Source organism: Macaca nemestrina, chromosome 3 (assembly GCF_043159975.1).
Source record: "Macaca nemestrina isolate mMacNem1 chromosome 3, mMacNem.hap1, whole genome shotgun sequence".
NCBI classification, from domain to species: domain Eukaryota; kingdom Metazoa; phylum Chordata; class Mammalia; order Primates; family Cercopithecidae; genus Macaca; species Macaca nemestrina.
In genome coordinates this window covers 178,343,890-178,361,732 of record NC_092127.1, presented here as the reverse complement: position 1 = coordinate 178,361,732, position 17,843 = coordinate 178,343,890, and the positions used below count along the sequence as shown (strand labels likewise).

Genomic DNA, 17,843 nt, shown 5'->3' with positions numbered 1-17,843 from the left:
CCTCCCAAGTAGCTGGGATTATGGGCATCCACCACCATGCCTCGCTAATTTAGCTGGGATTACGGGTATCCATCACCACACCTGGCTAATTTTTTTGTATTTTTAGTAGAAACAAGGTTTTGCCATGTTGGTTAGGCTGGTTTCGAACTCCTGACCTCAAATGATCCACCCGCCTCAGCCTTCCAAAGTGCTAGGATTACAGGTGTGAGCCACTGCGCCTGGCCAGTGTGACTATTTTAGATGCAGCATTTGTCCTTCTGAGGCTAACTTATTTCACTTAGCAGAACGTCTTTCAGGTCCATCCATTTTGTTGTGAATGGTAGGATTTCTGTCTTTTTTAAGGTTGCATAATATTTTATTTTGTGTTTATACCATATTTTCTTTATTCATTTGTCAGTGAACATTTCAGTTTATCTTGGCTATTTTGTTTAATGCTACAATGGACATGAAGTGCAGATATCTCTTTGAGATCCTAATTTCAGTTCTTTTGAACATCTACCCAGAAGTGGGATTGGGATTCCTGGGTCATACCCTAGTTCTATTTTTAATTTTTTGAGGAACCTTCATACTGGTTTCCATAGAGACTGCACTGTTTTACATTCTCACCACAGTCTACAAAGGTTCCTTTTTCTCCACATAGCCACCAACAACTGTTATCTTTTTTGTCTGTTTTTATAATAGCATCCTAAGAGGTTGGTGATATTTTATTGTGTTTTTTATTTGCATTCCTTGATGATGAGCAGTATTGAGCATCTTCTGATATACCTGCTGGCTGTTTGTATGTCTTTCTGGAGAAATGCTTATCCAGGTCCTTTGCCCATCTTATAACTGGGCTTTTTTTTTTTTTTTTTTTTGGTCAATGAGTTTATAAGAGAAGCACTTCTAAAGAATTCTTGCAGAAAGAGATAGGGAGGAGAGAGAGAGAGGAGAACTAGAACTATAATAAAATACAGTATGTCTGTATTTCACAAGGTAAACCATGTTTATAGTCCTTCAGCTTACTACTGTGATTGTTCTTATTTCAACATTATTGTGTTATTTCAGATATAGGAAGTATTTTTAGAAAGACGTAGAAACTTGAAACAAATTGACTCGATGCTATTTGCCTCTGGGAAACTGGGGAACATTACTTCCACATTAACAATATCTTTTTATGGTAAGTAATAAAAGCTAAATTAGTGAACACTAGATGGCGGCATTTAAGAAAAATTAAATCAGAGTAAGCTACTGTGCCACATTAAAAAAAAAAAAAAAAAAAATCAGACGTCTCTCCCAACAATGACTTGTTTTTCTCATTTATTTGTTTGTTTTGTTTACTATTTGAAATAAGATTTTAGAAGTCTGGAGAAAAAAATTAAATAGGTGGGAAGGTACTGAAATATATTTCTCTTGTTTTACAGGTAGAACTCATTGAACACTTGACTCCTGAATGATCAGATCTGTGTTTGAGTTGTTCGGCTAATCCTAGGAGAGTGATTAAATGTTCATATGTAGTATGAAAGGACAAAAGTTTAGGTAGGTGTTTGCTAAGAGGAAACATTTTTGAAAGAAACTCATTCTGAGTGTAATGCCAGGCATTTAGGCACCAATGATTCCAGAGTTGTTTTTTTTTTTTCCCCCAACATACAATAATGGGTAGAATTAATTGAGTGCTTAGGGAAGTTCTAAGTACAAGGATAAAAACTTTACATATATCACCTCACTATATCTTTCAACAGTCTAATGAAGTAGGTATATTTTTGGTCCTGTTTTGTAGATGAAGATTTGGAATTTTAGGTTTACGAACTTGTGAAAGTTTATACCATTTTAAATGGAGAGTTGAGTTTCAAATACCAAGTCTACATTATTTTGAGTCTAGACTGAGATTTTAACCATTTCACAGATTTTCACAGACCTCAGATTTACAGATTCCTGTAAAATGCACAATTTTGAAACATAGTGATAGCCTCAAGCTAAAGTTAAATGTGACTTTGAAATGGGTTGAACTGCAGATAGGTACCAAATTCCTTACAAATAAACAAACAAACAAACAAAAAAGTAAACTTTTGAACTCATTATCCACAGAAAATATTGGACTCTTTTGATTTTGTTATATCAGAAAATTCGATTAAAATTAATTTTATTTGTATTTATCTTAATTGCTGTTTTGGATAAATTCAGATAGTTATTCATGTAAATTAATCTCTAAAATATTACAGAAAAAAATTATATATTTTATCCTTAAAAGTAAACAATTGATGAGATTCAAATAAAAAGAAACAATCAAATTATTGTTTTTAATATAGATACGCCGGGCGCGGTGGCTCAAGCCTGTAATCCCAGCACTTTGGGAGGCCGAGACGGGCGGATCACGAGGTCAGGAGATCGAGACCATCCTGGCTAACCCGGTGAAACCCCGTCTCTACTAAAAAATACAAAAAACTAGCCGGGCGCGGTGGCGGCGCCTGTAGTCCCAGCTACTCGGGAGGCGGAGGCAGGAGAATGGCGTAAACCCGGGAGGCGGAGCTTGCAGTGAGCTGAGATCCGGCCACTGCACTCCAGCCTGGGCGGCAGAGCGAGACTCCGTCTCAAAAAAAAAAAAAAAAAAAAAAAAAAAAAATATATATATATATATATATATATATATATATAGATACAAGTCACATGATTTGGCTTCTATGTAACTTATACAAACATATAGCGTTTATAGTTTCAAAGGGTTTATAACATCTAAAATTTACAAAATGCATATTTTGAAGCTTAACTCCAAAAAGATGTGCTTTCTAAAAATGAGAGTATATAACAACTCAATTGTACACCTTTATGTGACTATGTTAATATTTTATCTTAGGGAAACTAATATAAAACTTAAATCCTTATAAAATTATGAGAAAAACTGTTAATTGTCAACCTTTATTTTGGGGTGGGAGATCCAAAGTAAAGGAAGGAAACATTTAATTACAACTTTTTCAGATTCCTGATGATTTGTCATTTAAAATACTGGGTTTCATTTTAATTTGGGAGATAAAAGTAGACGTTTGTTACATGAAATTACAATATCAATCTGTTCGACCACTTAAAATATACATATATATATACACACATACACACACACACACACACACACACACACACATATATATATATATATATTTTTTTTTTTTTTTTTTGAGATGAAGTCTTGCTCTGTCGCCCAGGCTGGAGTGCAGTGGTACAATCTCCACTCACCGCAAGCTCCGCCTCCCGGGTTCATGCCATTCCCTTGCCTCAGCCTCCCAAGTAGCTGGGACTACAGGCACCCACCACCACCCCTGCTAATTTTTTGTATTTTTAGTAGCAATGGGGTTTCACCGTGTTAGCCAGGATGGTCTCGATCTCCTGATCTTGTGATCCATCTGCCTCAGCCTCTCAAAAAAATATATTTTATCATAAATTGATGTAGACAATGTGAAGAATATGAAAGACAAAATGTTATTAAAATACAAATACTGTTACAACCCCATAGATAAGCTTTGTTCATATGTGGTATATTCTTTTTTAGTGTTTTCTTGATGTGTTAACTGTGAATGTAGCAAACACAGATGCACAGCTCCATAAACACAAACACACACACATCAGATGCACACCCATATGTCTGAACATTGGAATAACTTGGAATATAAAACTTTAGGTTCTATTATCTTTTTTTTTAAATTTAACATTATCTTATATGCATGTCCCTTAGCCTGTAAATACTCTTTGAAAAACTACATAATGTGACATTGATTCATTTAACAAAATGTATTTAAACTTTCCCATATGGGTGCACACTCAAGTTATTTTCTGTTATTCATTGTAATAAATAATTGAAGTGAACAAATGTATATATAATTTATACATTATGTATACTTTATATATTATAATTTTCAAATGTTTTTACTATTTCTTATTATTTCTTTCAGACTGTTTCTTGGAGCCGGAAATGCTGGATTGAAGAGTACAAACATTTTAAAATTCTTATATACATGCCAAATAGAGTTTCAGAAAATGTGTACCTATTTTTATTTACACCAATATCTTATTAAACTGCTTGTCATTCTCAGCAAATTTTAGCATTTTTATTTTTAAAATCTTAATTAATTGGTGTATAAAAATAGTATCCCATTGTTGTTTTAATCCCACTTTGTTGATTACTAGTAAGCTTAAACAGTTGTTTATGCCTGTATTTTTTATTTGTATTTCTTTTGTGCATTGGCTGTTCATGTTCCTTTTAGGCAATTTTATTGAAATGAACATAAAAGCAGCATCAAAACAATGTGGTTGCCTTATAACTACCAATCAGTTTGAAGCCAGCTTAACTCTTTTGGTTAGGAATATGAATAATGTACAAAGAATTCCGCAAAAGAAAAAAAAAAAAAAGTACCTCGAGGGTAGAAAACTGATGCTAATCATAGCATTGTTTTTTCATGAAAATAAGGCATGCTTTGAAGTATTTTTGCTACTTCCCTTCTATTCCCTTGGCTAAATTTTGTTTTCATAATGTTTATACAGTTAACCTCGGTACTTTTAGTACTTATCTAGTCTTGATGCTTTCTCAAAAGCCCTCTCCTTATTTGATTCATGAACTTCGGGCTTTCTTAAGTTGATTTATATTTCTGTCAAAAATGATTTCATAGTTTAATGCACTGTCCATAAATCCATTTCTTATGGCATGCCTATTGCTTTAGAAAACTTCATTTTATGTGCATATAATATATGTTTCTGCAATCTTTGAGCAGTATTTTCCATTTCTGTAGCAAAGCTAGTGCTTTGAAAGTTAATACTGTCCAGATCTTACCTAGTGGCAGACTTTACTAGCTTTCCAATATTGGGTACTATGCATTTATATATAAAAGAGAAGTGGGCGTACTCATTTGGATACATGTTGTAAAACAAAAACAAAATTCTAAGCTCCCCAACTAACTAAATGGACTTTTCTTCTCAGTCACAGGGATGACAAGGAAACCTGAAAAAGTAGTACAGATCTTAATGGGAAGGGGGGAATTCGACATGCCTCACTACACTCCCCTCTCTTTAGAATTCAGGCACAACTGACCAGGATTAACATTAAAACAGAGATCTTAATAAGAGAGAAATAATACAGGGTGGTCACAGGAGAATAGAATATTTCAGGCAGCAGTTTCACATGACTAGCAAAAGGAAACTGTTGAAATAGCTGCATAAACTAGGGGCTAAGAGCCCACAGAGTGTGGGTCAAGCTGGCCAAGACAGACTGGACGCAACATGGCACTGGATTTGACCTAGGTTTCACCTATGACCTCATCATATGCTCATTAACATACTAAATAATCTGACCACCAGCTCCATGACTGTTCCTGGAAAACCCATATTTGGTTTTAAAATGGGTGGCATCACAGTTCTGGGAAATCTTCACCTCTTTCCAGGAATATTTATGAATATCCCACCCCTGGGTTAAGGTAACTCATAAAGGTAGAGACCTCAAGCTGCATTGCAAAACCGCTCAAGTATATCTGCACTCTCCTTTCTTGAGTGTGTAGTTTTCTCTTTGCAATAAATCTTTGTACTTTAACTGTTTTACAACTCATCCTTGAATTCCTTCATGCAACGGTGTCAAGATCCTGGACACCAGCTGGTGTTGAGGTCCCATCAGCATTTAGAGACCTCTCCTAACACATCAGTATCATCAATACTGGCAGAACAGACTCTGTAGCAATAAAATACCAAATTCCAACCTGACTCTAGTATAGTATCACATGACAGGTAGCAGACCCTGGAAGAAATCAAAATATTTTACCACCAAATATATTTATTTGACATATTTTAAAATGGCCCAGCAAAGCTTTCTCTGGTGGGAGAAATTTACATTTTGTAGAGAATCATTTTCCCTTTCCAGGTGGTTTTTTTTTGTTGTTGTTTTTTTTTTTTTTTAAGACACAGTTTCACTCTTTTTGCAAAGGCTGGAGTGCAATGGCGCAATCTCGGCTCACTGCAACCTCTGCCTCCCAGGTTCAAGTGAGTCTCCTGCCTCAGCCTCCCAAGTAGCTGAGATTACAGGCATGGGCCACCATACCTGGCTACTTTTTGTAATTTTAGTAGGGATAGGCTTTCATCATGTTGGCCAGGCTGGTCTCAAACTCTTGACCTCAGGTGATCCACCCGCCTTGGCCTCCCAAAGTGCTGGGATTACAGGTATGAGTGACCATGCCCAGCCTTCCAGGTCTTTTTTTATCCTGAAAAGATTAGCTGAGAGTCTAGCACCTTTCAAAGGTGTGAATAGGAAACATTTGCCATCTACTGCTTCTAAGGGTGGGCACCTATGGAATTCCATCTACATAATAAGAACCTTGGTCTCTACCACCTCTTATCTCTTAACCCAGACACTCCTTTCTATTGATTTCTGTCTTTAGATAATAACTTAACTCTTTCAAACAATTACCAACCATGTGACTTTCAAGCACCTTCTCTCCCTGCCACTACTTCAAGTTGTCCCACCTTTCCAGACAGAAACAATGTACAACCTACATGTATTGATTGATGTCTTTTGTCTCCCTAAAATGTACAAAACTGGGGAGGCGTGGTGGCTCGGGCCTGTAATCCCAGCACTTTGGGAGGCCAAGGCGGGCGGATCATGAGGTCAGGAGATTGACAACATCCTGGCTAACACAGTGAAACCCCGTCTCTACTAAAAATACAAAAAAAGTAAAATAAAATAAAATAAAAAGTAGCCAGGTGTGGTGGCAGGCGCCTGTGCTCCCAGCTACTCAGGAGGCTGAGGCAGGAGAATGGCGTGAACCTGGGAGACAGAGCTTGCAGTGAGCCGGGACGGCACCACTGCACTTCAGCCTGGGTGACAGTGGGAGATTCCACCTCAAAAAAAAAAAAGAAAAGAAAAAAAATGTATAAAACCAGGTTGTAACCCAATCACCTAGGGCACATGTTCTCAGGACCTCTTGAGACTGTGCCTCAGGCCAAGGTCACTCATATTTGGCTCAGAATAAACCTCTTATATATACTTTACAGAGTTTGACCCTTTTCATCAACAAAGTAGTGAAATGAAATTTCTATCCCCATCCTTCAGAGAGATATAAATGTACTTATATGTAAAATATATAGAGAATAGATAGCCACGTGTTGCTTAATGACGGAGATACATTCTGAGAAATGTGTTGTTAGGTGATTTTATCATTTTGTGAACATCACAGAGTGTAATAAGCAAAACCAAGCTGTGTAGCCTAGGACATACCTAGGATTCATGGTCTTGCCTGGTTGCTCCTAAACTACAAAACTGTGCAGAATATTACTGTACTGAATATTCTAGGCAATTGTAACATGATGGGAAGTATTTTTGTATTTAAGCATATATAAACATAGAAAAGGTATGTAAAAATATGGTATTTTAATCTTGCGGGACCACCATTGTATATGCAATTTCTCATTGAGTGAAACATCAAAATGTGATGCAAGGCTGTGTGTGTGTGTGTGTGTGTGTGTGTGTGTGTGTGTGTGTATTTTTTCTTTTCTATGTTGACATATATATCTATATATGTCACATATATATTTTTGTCTGTGTTGTCATGGGAGCTTTTTAATCGAAAATGTGTTGAAATTGCTGAAAGAAAAAGGGAAGAGGCCTTTTACTTTCAGTTTAATTAGTGAGTGATTGTGAGGGGTGCTTTTTATCCTTTTTAACCCTATATAATTGGAATTTCTAGTTCCTTCTACAAATGATATGCAAAAGCTTAAATGTGATGGTAAATCTGATGTGTCAAGTTGATTGGCCCCTAAGATGCCCATAGGGCTGGTAAAAGATGACTTCTGGGTGTGTGAGGGTGTTTCCAGAAGGGATCAGCATTTGAGTCAGCTGCGGGGAGAATATCACCCTCCACAATGTGGGTGAACATCATCCAATCCACTGAGGGTCCACAAAGATCAACGAGACTGAGGAAGGGTGAACTCCCTCTCTTTCTACCACTTCTTAACTGGGACATCCATCTTTTACTGCCCTCAAACATCAACGTTCTGGTTTTCAGGCCTTTACACTCCAGGCCTTACACCATTGGTCCAGATTTGCAGGCCTTTGGATTCAGACTGGGAGTTTCACCGTCAGCTCCCCTGGGTCAGGCTTTTGGACTCAGACTGAATTAGACCTCAGGGCTTCCTGTTTCTCTAGCGGTAGATGAGAGATCAAGAAACTTTTCAATCTCCATGATCACAAGAGCCAATTTCCAAAATGAATATATATTAATTTTGTTTCTCTGGAGAATCCTGACTGAAACATGAAGTAATTACAAATATCCACAATCATGGTGTTGTATCACCTTGGAATTGGGTAGAATCTTTTACCTGGCTCTGGAATATGTGTGGCAAGACGTAAAACTCTATAAGAGGATTGTTTTGACTGGGATTGAAATGTCGCAAAGATCCTTTAAGATTGAAGTATATTTCCTCAAGTAAAAAAAAAAAAAAAAAGATCTATATCATGAGTTGGAAGTAAACTTTTCTCAAGGGTTGGACAATTAGATCTATGTCTTGTGCATATAAGATGGTCATTAAATCTATAAAAGCAGGTGACAACACTATTCAAAACACTAAGGCTATCACCTGTGACTTAAACCAAGTAGATCAATCTCTGCCTCAGTAAGAAATAGTTTAGCTTCTTTCAATATCTTGTGAATTATTAAAACAATGTTTTCAGAGCCTGAATTTCCCTTAAGTATATTTTAACATAATGTCATTTTGTTGATGCTGCTTGCTGTCCATCACTTGCCATTTTCCTTTACAACAATTCACATTTTTGTATGTTTAATAATTAAATTAATTTGATTTAAATGGTTGCTGTCTACTGGGCAAATGGACATATTTTTGCCAGTGTACGATCCATAATGTTGAATGGCAAATTGGTCTGAGTGTTTCCTTTTTCTGTCAAGAAACAAAAGCATTTTAAAAATCATATTGCATGGATAATGTAGAGAGAGGGGATTTTTAATACTACCTCTACTTTCACTATCATCATGAGATTTCTATCACAGTTTAGTCATTAAGGGAAATTAAACCATCTCAATTATCCATGTTGCCAAGTGAGTTTTTCAACTATACATATAATTTTGTTCTTCATGTTCTTCCTCCATTTCTCTTTTCCTTTCAAATTCATTGCTGGAGAGAAAGAAAGAGAGAAAGAGGAAATTGATTTTGCACATGGATTTATTTGTCCATTTAAGTACACCTCCTTTATGATAGCCAGAGGAATCATTTATGCATTACCAAATGAAGACCTCAAGGAGTTAGTTTGTACTTGTTGAAACTTAAGTCATTCAAGAAATATTATTTTAATGAACACAGTATTAACACTTGTTTGGGTTAACGTGTCATTTTTCAGTCCATTAATATTAATCCCAGTAAAAAGATGCAAGATTTAGCAAATACAAGTAGAGAATATCTAGTTAAATTTAAATTTCAAGTACACAAAAATACAACTTTAGTGTGTGTGTATATATATATATATAAAACTCCCAAATATTGCATGGGACATAGGCAAACTAAAAATGTATTTATTGTTTATCTGAACTTCCAATTTAACAGGACATTCTGTATTTTTTTCTGGCTGCACAATTCTGGAACTACTATGCACAGAGCTGGGGCCATTTGTCTCTACTCTCCATTAGCTAGCTAACTGTTGCTGTCTTACTGTTAAGTTCTGACAAATACATAACAGATGAGAAATAGGTAGGTGTCCAGGTATGGTGGCTCACACTTGTAGTCCCAGTACTTTGGGAGGCTGAGGTGAAGGGATTTCTTGCGCCCAGGAATTTAAAACCAGCCTGGATAACATGGCAAGACCTCATCTCTACAAAAATTTAAAATAAATTAGTTGAGTATGGTGGTACATGCCTGTGGGTCTTGGCTACCCAGGAAAATTAGGAAGGAGGAATCACTTGAGCCCAGGAGGTAGAGGCTGCAGTGATCCATACTTGTACCACTGCACTACAGCCTAGGCAACGGACTGATGCCATGTCAAAAAAATTAAAATGAAAGGAAAAAAGGAAGAGAGAAAGGAAGAAAGGAAGAGAAAGAAAGAAAGAAAGAAAGAAAGAAAGAAAGAAAGAAAGAAAGAAAGAAAGAAAGAAAGAAAGAAAGAAAGAAAGGAAGGAAGGAAGGAAGGAAGGAAGGAAGGAAGGAAGGAAGGAAGGAAGGAAGGAAGGAAAGAAGGAAGGAGGAAAGGGAAGCGAGGGAGAAAGAGGGAGGGAGAGAGGGAGGAAGGAAGGAAGGAAGGAAGAAGGAAGGAAAAGAAGGAAGGAAGGAAGGAAAAGAAGGAAGAAAGAGCCAGGGGTGTGTCATATTTTCACTTTTCTTCTATTCCTGCAAACAAATGTTTTATATTCAAAATTCTAAAGGAGTTTTATCCCTAGATACATATCTGTCAACCTACCCATTCATTCCAAGGAGCCAAGCAGAATATTCCTTCTAATTCTGTAGTCAGTCTGAAAAGCAAAAGGTTCTTAAGACAGTTATCTAGAATGTCACAGTCATCATTTCAATGGCATAAAATATGGATATACTTGGATGACTGCAATATTTAGCTGCTTGTCAGACTTTCAAGTAAACTTATTATAAAATTTTTTCATTTCCTAGTAGTATATATGCTACTGACTGTACTTTCTCCCCAATATTCTGTAGGTAAAAGTGGTACTATTATTACTAGTATGCATTAAGGGAATGGGAGCATGGGCAGGCTTTTGTCTTCTAATCAGAAATATAAATCAATTGAGAAATGGACATTTGAGAGGTTAGAATACATCAGGCACTATGCCATGAACTTTTCAATGATCTGTGATTTCATGATTATCTCTTTTAATTTTTAACTCAGTTGTCTTATACTTCCAGGATTTTGATCATGATGCTCTCTCTGTCCCTCTTAGATCTGAGTTACATCATCTCTCTTTACCCTTTGGGACCTAGTTCAAGTACTCTCTCCTCTAGGTAATCTTCTAAATCCATTTCAGCTGGTTTGGGAGGCATTTGTCTGTGCTTTCCTCTGCACTGTAAAAATCACTTCTTTTCTGGCACTGGGTCTGTGAGATCATGAAGCTTTGATTACATATATTGAGGGGCACCCCCCTAGTGCTTGTCATCCCAGGCCCCCTTCTCTGAATAACTGCCTAACCCATGGTCCTCCACATGGAGTTTTCCTATGCACAAGAGTTTATTTCCCCTATCTGCTGACCCTAACCCATGCAGAGTTGATTTAGAGGAGATCTCCCAAAGATGAGGGCTTGTCTGGGGCTTGGCCTAAGACATATTCCTGTATGATTGATTTTCAGAGGGTCTATCAGGCTAGTTGGGTTATTTAGATCCTTTCTCAGACATACTGATGCAGATAGGGAGCGAATAGCTGAGTCACACTAGTGCCAGATATCTGAAGTACTATATAGTAAACTCACTTGCTGCTCAAGGGACGGGGAAAAAAAATATTGTTATTGCAGCTTGGCATTCTCTTTGACCCTCAGTTTTTTTAGCAAAGCTATCCTTGACCCCAAACTATGTTAGGCCCACCAATACATGCACTCTTGTTAAGTTTCACTGTTTTAAACTATGTATTTATTTGCATGATTAATATCTTCCTCTCTATAAAGCTGTATTAGGTAGAAGTGGACTTGTGCTTCCAGTCAAGGCATTCAAAAAGATATGCAGCTGAATGAACATTGACTGACCTGCTATTTTCACCATACTCTTCTCCAAACATCCGGTAAATTCCTACCTACTAAATTTTACTTAAAATAAAAATCCCTCTGCTTAGAATGGTTTTAGAAAGATGTGTTGAAATAGTGACATTAGTTAGCCCTACTTCCCATCCTTCCTCCCTCCACACACATTCATGGATTTCCTAGTCAACCAGGATTCATACATCTGTAAATTCAGAACATTTATTATTTTTTTTAATGCCAGAGATGTTCTCTCTTTCGTTGTATGTGTATGCACGTAAAAAATTGATAACCTCCTGCTGTAAAAAATGATTTTTTCATCTGTAATACACCACAGCAACTATCACTTATTCTTACCTAAGAAATATGACAAGGATGGGTGTGGTGGCTCATGCCTGTAATCCCAGCACTTTGGGAGGCCAAGGTGGGTGGATCATCCAAGGTCAGGAGTTTGAGACCAGCCTGGCCAACATGGTGAAACCCCATCTCTACTAAAAACACACAAAAAAATTAGCCAGGCATGGTGGTGTGTGCCTGTAATCCCAGCTACTCATGAGGCTGAGGCAGGAGAATCACTTGAACTCAGAAGGCAGAAGTTGCAATGAGCCAAGATCATGCCATTGCACTCCAGTCTAGGTGACAAAGAACAAAACTTTGTCAAAAAACAAAAAACAAAAAAAATAAGAAGTATAACATGAGCTGTTTGTTGACTGATACGTGTTTCAAAATGAGCATAATTTTGGTCTTTTCTTTTTTTAATGAATATTTATTGAGTCTAATTTTCCACTTAGAGCAAAAGTCCAGGGAGGTTGTCAAGTTCAAGACAGCTGGCTTATTTTTTTTTTTTATTTTTTTTTTTTTGAGACGGAGTCTCACTCTGTCGCCCAGGCTGGAATGCAGTGGCCGGATCTCAGCTCACTGCAAGCTCCGCCTCCCGGGTTTACGCCATTCTCCTGCCTCAGCCTCCCGAGTAGCTGGGATTACAGGCGCCCGCCACCTCGCCCGGCTAGTTTTTTGTATTTTTTTTAGTAGAGACGGGGTTTCACCGGGTTAGCCAGGATGGTCTCGATCTCCTGACCTCGTGATCCGCCCGTCTCGGCCTCCCAAAGTGCTGGGATTACAGGCTTGAGCCACCCGGCCCGACAGCTGGCTTATTTTTTATAACAATCAGTGTTCTGAAGAAAATACACTGGAGCAAGGAGATAGAGAATTATGCAGTCAGGCAGGGAAGGTCAACTCCAGAGTGAGTGGTTGCTGAAAGCCATTTGAACTGAAAACAGCATTACAGAAAGAGCTTACTATGCCTTGCTCTGGGGATAAAGCATGCCAGGCAGAGGGTATATAGCATATGCAAAGATCCTGAGGGCATAAGAACTTGGCCTTCTTAAGGAGCAAAGATAACATCAGGGAGGCTGAATCATTGTAAGTAATAGTGAAAGTAGGAACGAGGTGAGACAGAGGAAAGATCAAGGAAAGCCTTGTAGACTGTGGCAAGGCATTTGGATCTTATTTTACACTGGCTGGAAAGCCATTAGGGGTTAGTACACATTTGTACACAGTTGTACAACTGAAGTTTTTGTAGATGCATAATATTTATTAAGCATCTCCTATATACTAAAAACTATTTGCAACCATTGCAATCAGAGATAATTTAGACAGAGACACTCCCTTCTGAAAACCCACAATCTATTAGAGAAGCGCGTGCGCGCGCGCGCACGCACACACACACACACACACACACACACACACACACAAGCTACTCTGTATACTTAGAACGTAATACGTGCTATATTAGAGAAAGACTAAACCGTTAAGCCCGAGAGGACAGAAGCATCTTGTGACTTATTTTTGTATTCTCAGCTCATAACACAGTGGCTGGCACGTAGTAGGTTCTCCATAACTGTCTATTGAAGAAAACGAACAGGGAGGCAATATGGTAAATAAGGACATAAGTATGTAGGTGTGGATTCTGTCTAGAAATAAAATATGTGTAGTTCAGCTTTTCTATTTGCTTTCTATGAGGGCTCATTCTGTGAACTGACACAGAGTTTATCTAATCTTCATTCTCCCTGAATAAATCATGTCCTACAGTTATGGAGGCATTGCCTTTACAGAACCAAGGATTTTCAGTGGTAAATGTGGAAAAAGCTATCACGGATGTCCCAGGTGGGAGATTACATCAGCCAGTCCACTTATCTAGAGCTTGGGTGACATAAATGGACCTCACAAACACTGGGAGTTGGCTTGACAGGCTTTGTGGAAATGCCAACCAGCCTGATAAGTGCTTCATTGTGGGAAGTATGGGTGATGGTGATAAAGCTGAGGACATTGTAAAAAAGTGGGGAGACAGTAAAGAGTGTCACTAAGAGAACAGAGTCAGGACAGAGGAAAGAAGGCTATGAGGAAGGCCTAAGGATTGCAGAGGGAAATATTGGAAACTGAATACTTGACCTGAAAAACTAATCAGAAGGAAGGAAATATGTATGTAAATCTTGAAGTGCCTCCTTCAAGAAACCAAATACTGAGAAGGCAGCTCCTTTTAGTGTTTGTGAGTGAGTCACTGTGATTTTCATTAGGATCCCAGAGGCAGCCGGGCAGTAAAAGTATTTACCACAGCTTCCTTCTCCCTTCTCCAGCAACAATTGAAGAATGGCAGCAGCAGTCGTATTCTAGGAGAGGACCAGGGGTGAGTATAGACCCTCAGAACTATAAGAGTGCTTAAAGATCATTTGTTTTGAACTTTGATTCCACAGACAAGGCAACTTAGGGTGAGAGATGTCAAGCAACTTGCCACGGTTGCTTTTTTGCTTCACCAGATGAGCCAATAAGAGAATCCAGGTCTCTTGATTCTAGTCAAAAATGTTTCTGGGCAACAGTGGAATCCCAGCTGCTTTTTAAAGCACAGTGATCTGAAGGCAATTTGGCTTGAAGAGGCGCAAGGAGTGGTCAAGTGAGCTGGAATTCTTCAGCCTGTTCATTGGTTAATAACTGTGTCTATTGTTTAAACAAAAGGGGTAAATAGCATGAGTTAAGGTTTAGGGATAAAGGCTCAATGGTTAAGTGAGAAACCAAAAATCCTTAGAGACCATTCTAACCAATAACCTTAACTTGTATATTTAATTTCCTACATATATCAACTTTGAGTTGTACTCACTTCATGCAAATCTTAAAACTAACCTGGCATGGAAGGTATTAATTAGTCACTGTGTGGTTAACTAGTCTGTTATAAATTGATGAAAAGCCATGGCATGGGTCATAGATTTCAGACAGACCTGTGTTTTGAGTTTGACTCTGCCCAATATAAATTATGATACCTTTAGGGGAGATCTCATAATTTGTGCCTCAGTTTCCTCCAATGTAAGATGAGATTAATGGCGTTGAATAATTATTATCATAATGCTTTGTTATCATATATAAAATAAGTACATGCATATATACACGTGATAGCTAATAGCAGATTTAAAAATATTCATTGATGTTTATTATAAAAATAGGGCAAAATTATAAAGCTGAGTCAGTACCCACACTGGCAATATAGCTTGGCACTTTACAGAATTTGATAATTTTAGAGTGAATTTTCAAATTATGAGGATCTATGTTCTTGGTTCTCTCCCTTACTAGTTATTTGAACACCATGCAAGTTACCTAGTAAGCATAAACATTCCTTATTATTAAAAAAAAAGGTGAGGGAAGAAATGGGAATATAGGGAGTAAGGTGCTATCAGGCTTACATTAGTTAGCCATGTAAAAGTTAGTATTGTGCCTGCCTCAGCTGTAACTATTATTATTTTTATTCATAGGAAGTTGCTTCCAGCCTTTCAGAACATGACGCTACCTGAGACTAGATGTTATAAGGAAGAAAGCATGACTTTGAGATAAAGTTTCCCTCTCTAGCTCGCCTTCTTTCCCTTCTTATCATCACCAATATTTTCCTAAAAGGCAGGCAGTTAGAGAATGGGCTAAGGCATCGTTGCAGAGGGCTCAGAGCTTATAACCAAGCCACACACAATAGCCAATGAAGAAACTGGATTACTTGATGCGATTTGTCATGCACAAGCTTGAAGACAATGTACGAGTGTTATATTATTCTCATCTTTCCATAAAACCCAATATAAAATAAAAAAGTGTTTCCCCCTGCCTAAGATTATATTTCAATCTCAGACCTAAGGTTGCATACACAGGAGGAAAGAAGATCTCTTCTCTTTGTTTTCGTATGAGGAAACAGAACAGACAGCATTTCACACTAGTTAGAGGCAGAGCTGGGGTTAAAATTTGGGATTCTATTAAGACGTTTGCATTGGATCAGGCTGAATTTGTAAATTTCCCTTCCCTTAAACAATTGGTATGGAATGTAATTAGACTTAATAAATAACTAGAAATTTAATTTCATGTATATATCTACTTCTGTTGGAAGATACTTTATGAAAGCTGTTCATTCAAACATTGAATCAAGGCTCATGAGAATGCTGCAGAATGGAATTATCATCCTTTATTTACCAAAATGTCCATTAAAATAGAAGAAACCAGGGATTGGTACCAATTTTAAAGCCATTTTGAAGACAAAAGAAAAAGGCTGGACTCAGAATCACTACCTATTATGTACCAAATGAATTCCCTATACGAATATTCCTTCTTAGGAAGAAAACAGGAACCCATGGAGAAGTTCATGGATTCTAGTGACAGAGAGATGTGGATTACATATCTGGCCCTATCACTGACTGTGGAATACCCTGAGCCTCACCATAAAATGAGCATAATACCAATCTTACAAGACTACTTTAAAGATTAATTAGAATATAAAATTAAGCAGCATAATAGTAAGTAGTAAGTAAATGCCAGTTATGTTCCCTCCCTCTTTCCCTCACTTCTTGGGGATTCATGGCTTTTGAAATGTCAGTCTTTCCTCTCCTGGAGTGACTTGTTTTTCTTAAGAGCAGCCCACAGATAATATTCCTTTTAACTTCATGCTTTAAACTTCTGAGTAATCCCCCTTGGTGAAATGAATCATGTCAGCCTTTGACTTACATTATCATGTCTATAATCACCAATAGCTCTTTGGCTTCTGTTCAACTTATGGTCATATTTATGTTGATCCCTTTAATTCTGGACGCCAAGGGAAGCACGCCCACCCCACTAAATATGTCAGTAGAGAAGGATATGTAGAATGTTAGTGTCAAAAGTAAATACAAGGGAGTAAATATTACTTAACTTTCACCTGAAAGAGGAAAAACCAAGCCCCCAAGCTCCACGCTGAGAACTCCAGACATTTCACAGTGACATTTTTAAATATAAAATTTCACCTTATTATATTGATTAAATTTCCAGAGACTGGACTCTGGACAGTAATAAGAAAATTACCAGAACTAGAGGAAACCTTCTGAAATTGGAATAAGAATAGTTTTATAAAAAATTAATGATTTAGAACCACCAAATTTTATGCCTCGAGGGAGACCACAGAATCTTTAAGCCCGATGGAGGGCAAGACCCCAACCTTAACCAAAATTACTCTTCCTTAGAAAAACTGGAACACATTTTCTAGAACCTGTATGTTTTAACAAGATTTTTTAAACTGCTTTTACTTCCATAATATATTTAAAATAATATAATAATATTTCAGCGTCAATTAAATGACAATGCCAAAGTAGAATCATGTCTCAAGAGTTTAGTGCCAATATTTTTGTTTATATTTATAGTCACATTGGCACCAAAAAAATTACTTAAATGACAGCATTTAAACATGATTGCAGTATTTCTAAAAGTTGGATACATGGAGTATTGAAAGTCTGGATTTTCATTTTCCTGAAGGCAGCAACCATATTACTCAAGTATTAGAAACATTACTCTAAAATATTCAATTAATTGCGTGCTATGCATGTGTTTTTGGAAAATGTCTTAAACTTGTAGAAACTTCAGATATTCTCATCTGTAAAGTGGGTATAATAATGATCTTACAGACTAACATTCAATCAAATGACATAATTTAAGATATTTAGCTGTATTGTAAATGATGTAAGATACAACAAACCTGACTTACTCTTTTCCTTCCTCTAAACTCTTTTTATACATTCACTTCTTGAGATCACCAGCAACATACATTTTATATATTATTAACTAAAACAAATAGTGGATATGTTTTGCTACTAATAAAACACATACAATTATTAA

The 17,843-nt window shown here is 37.2% G+C and overlaps 2 long non-coding RNA genes across 2 annotated transcripts; one reads left to right on the top strand and one right to left on the bottom strand.

The window, feature by feature from the left end:
- The first annotated feature begins 624 nt into the window (after positions 1–624).
- Positions 625–4,048, top strand: LOC105487870 (uncharacterized). The gene is made up of 3 exons (XR_011620663.1): positions 625–692; positions 1,401–1,515; positions 3,921–4,048. It is a non-coding gene; the product is annotated as an uncharacterized lncRNA (long non-coding RNA).
- Positions 4,049–9,024: 4,976 nt separating this feature from the next.
- Positions 9,025–14,479, bottom strand: LOC139362230 (uncharacterized). The gene is made up of 3 exons (XR_011620662.1): positions 14,290–14,479; positions 10,406–10,457; positions 9,025–9,132 (listed from the first exon to the last, which is right to left on the bottom strand). It is a non-coding gene; the product is annotated as an uncharacterized lncRNA (long non-coding RNA).
- Between the last annotated feature and the right edge of the window lie 3,364 nt (positions 14,480–17,843).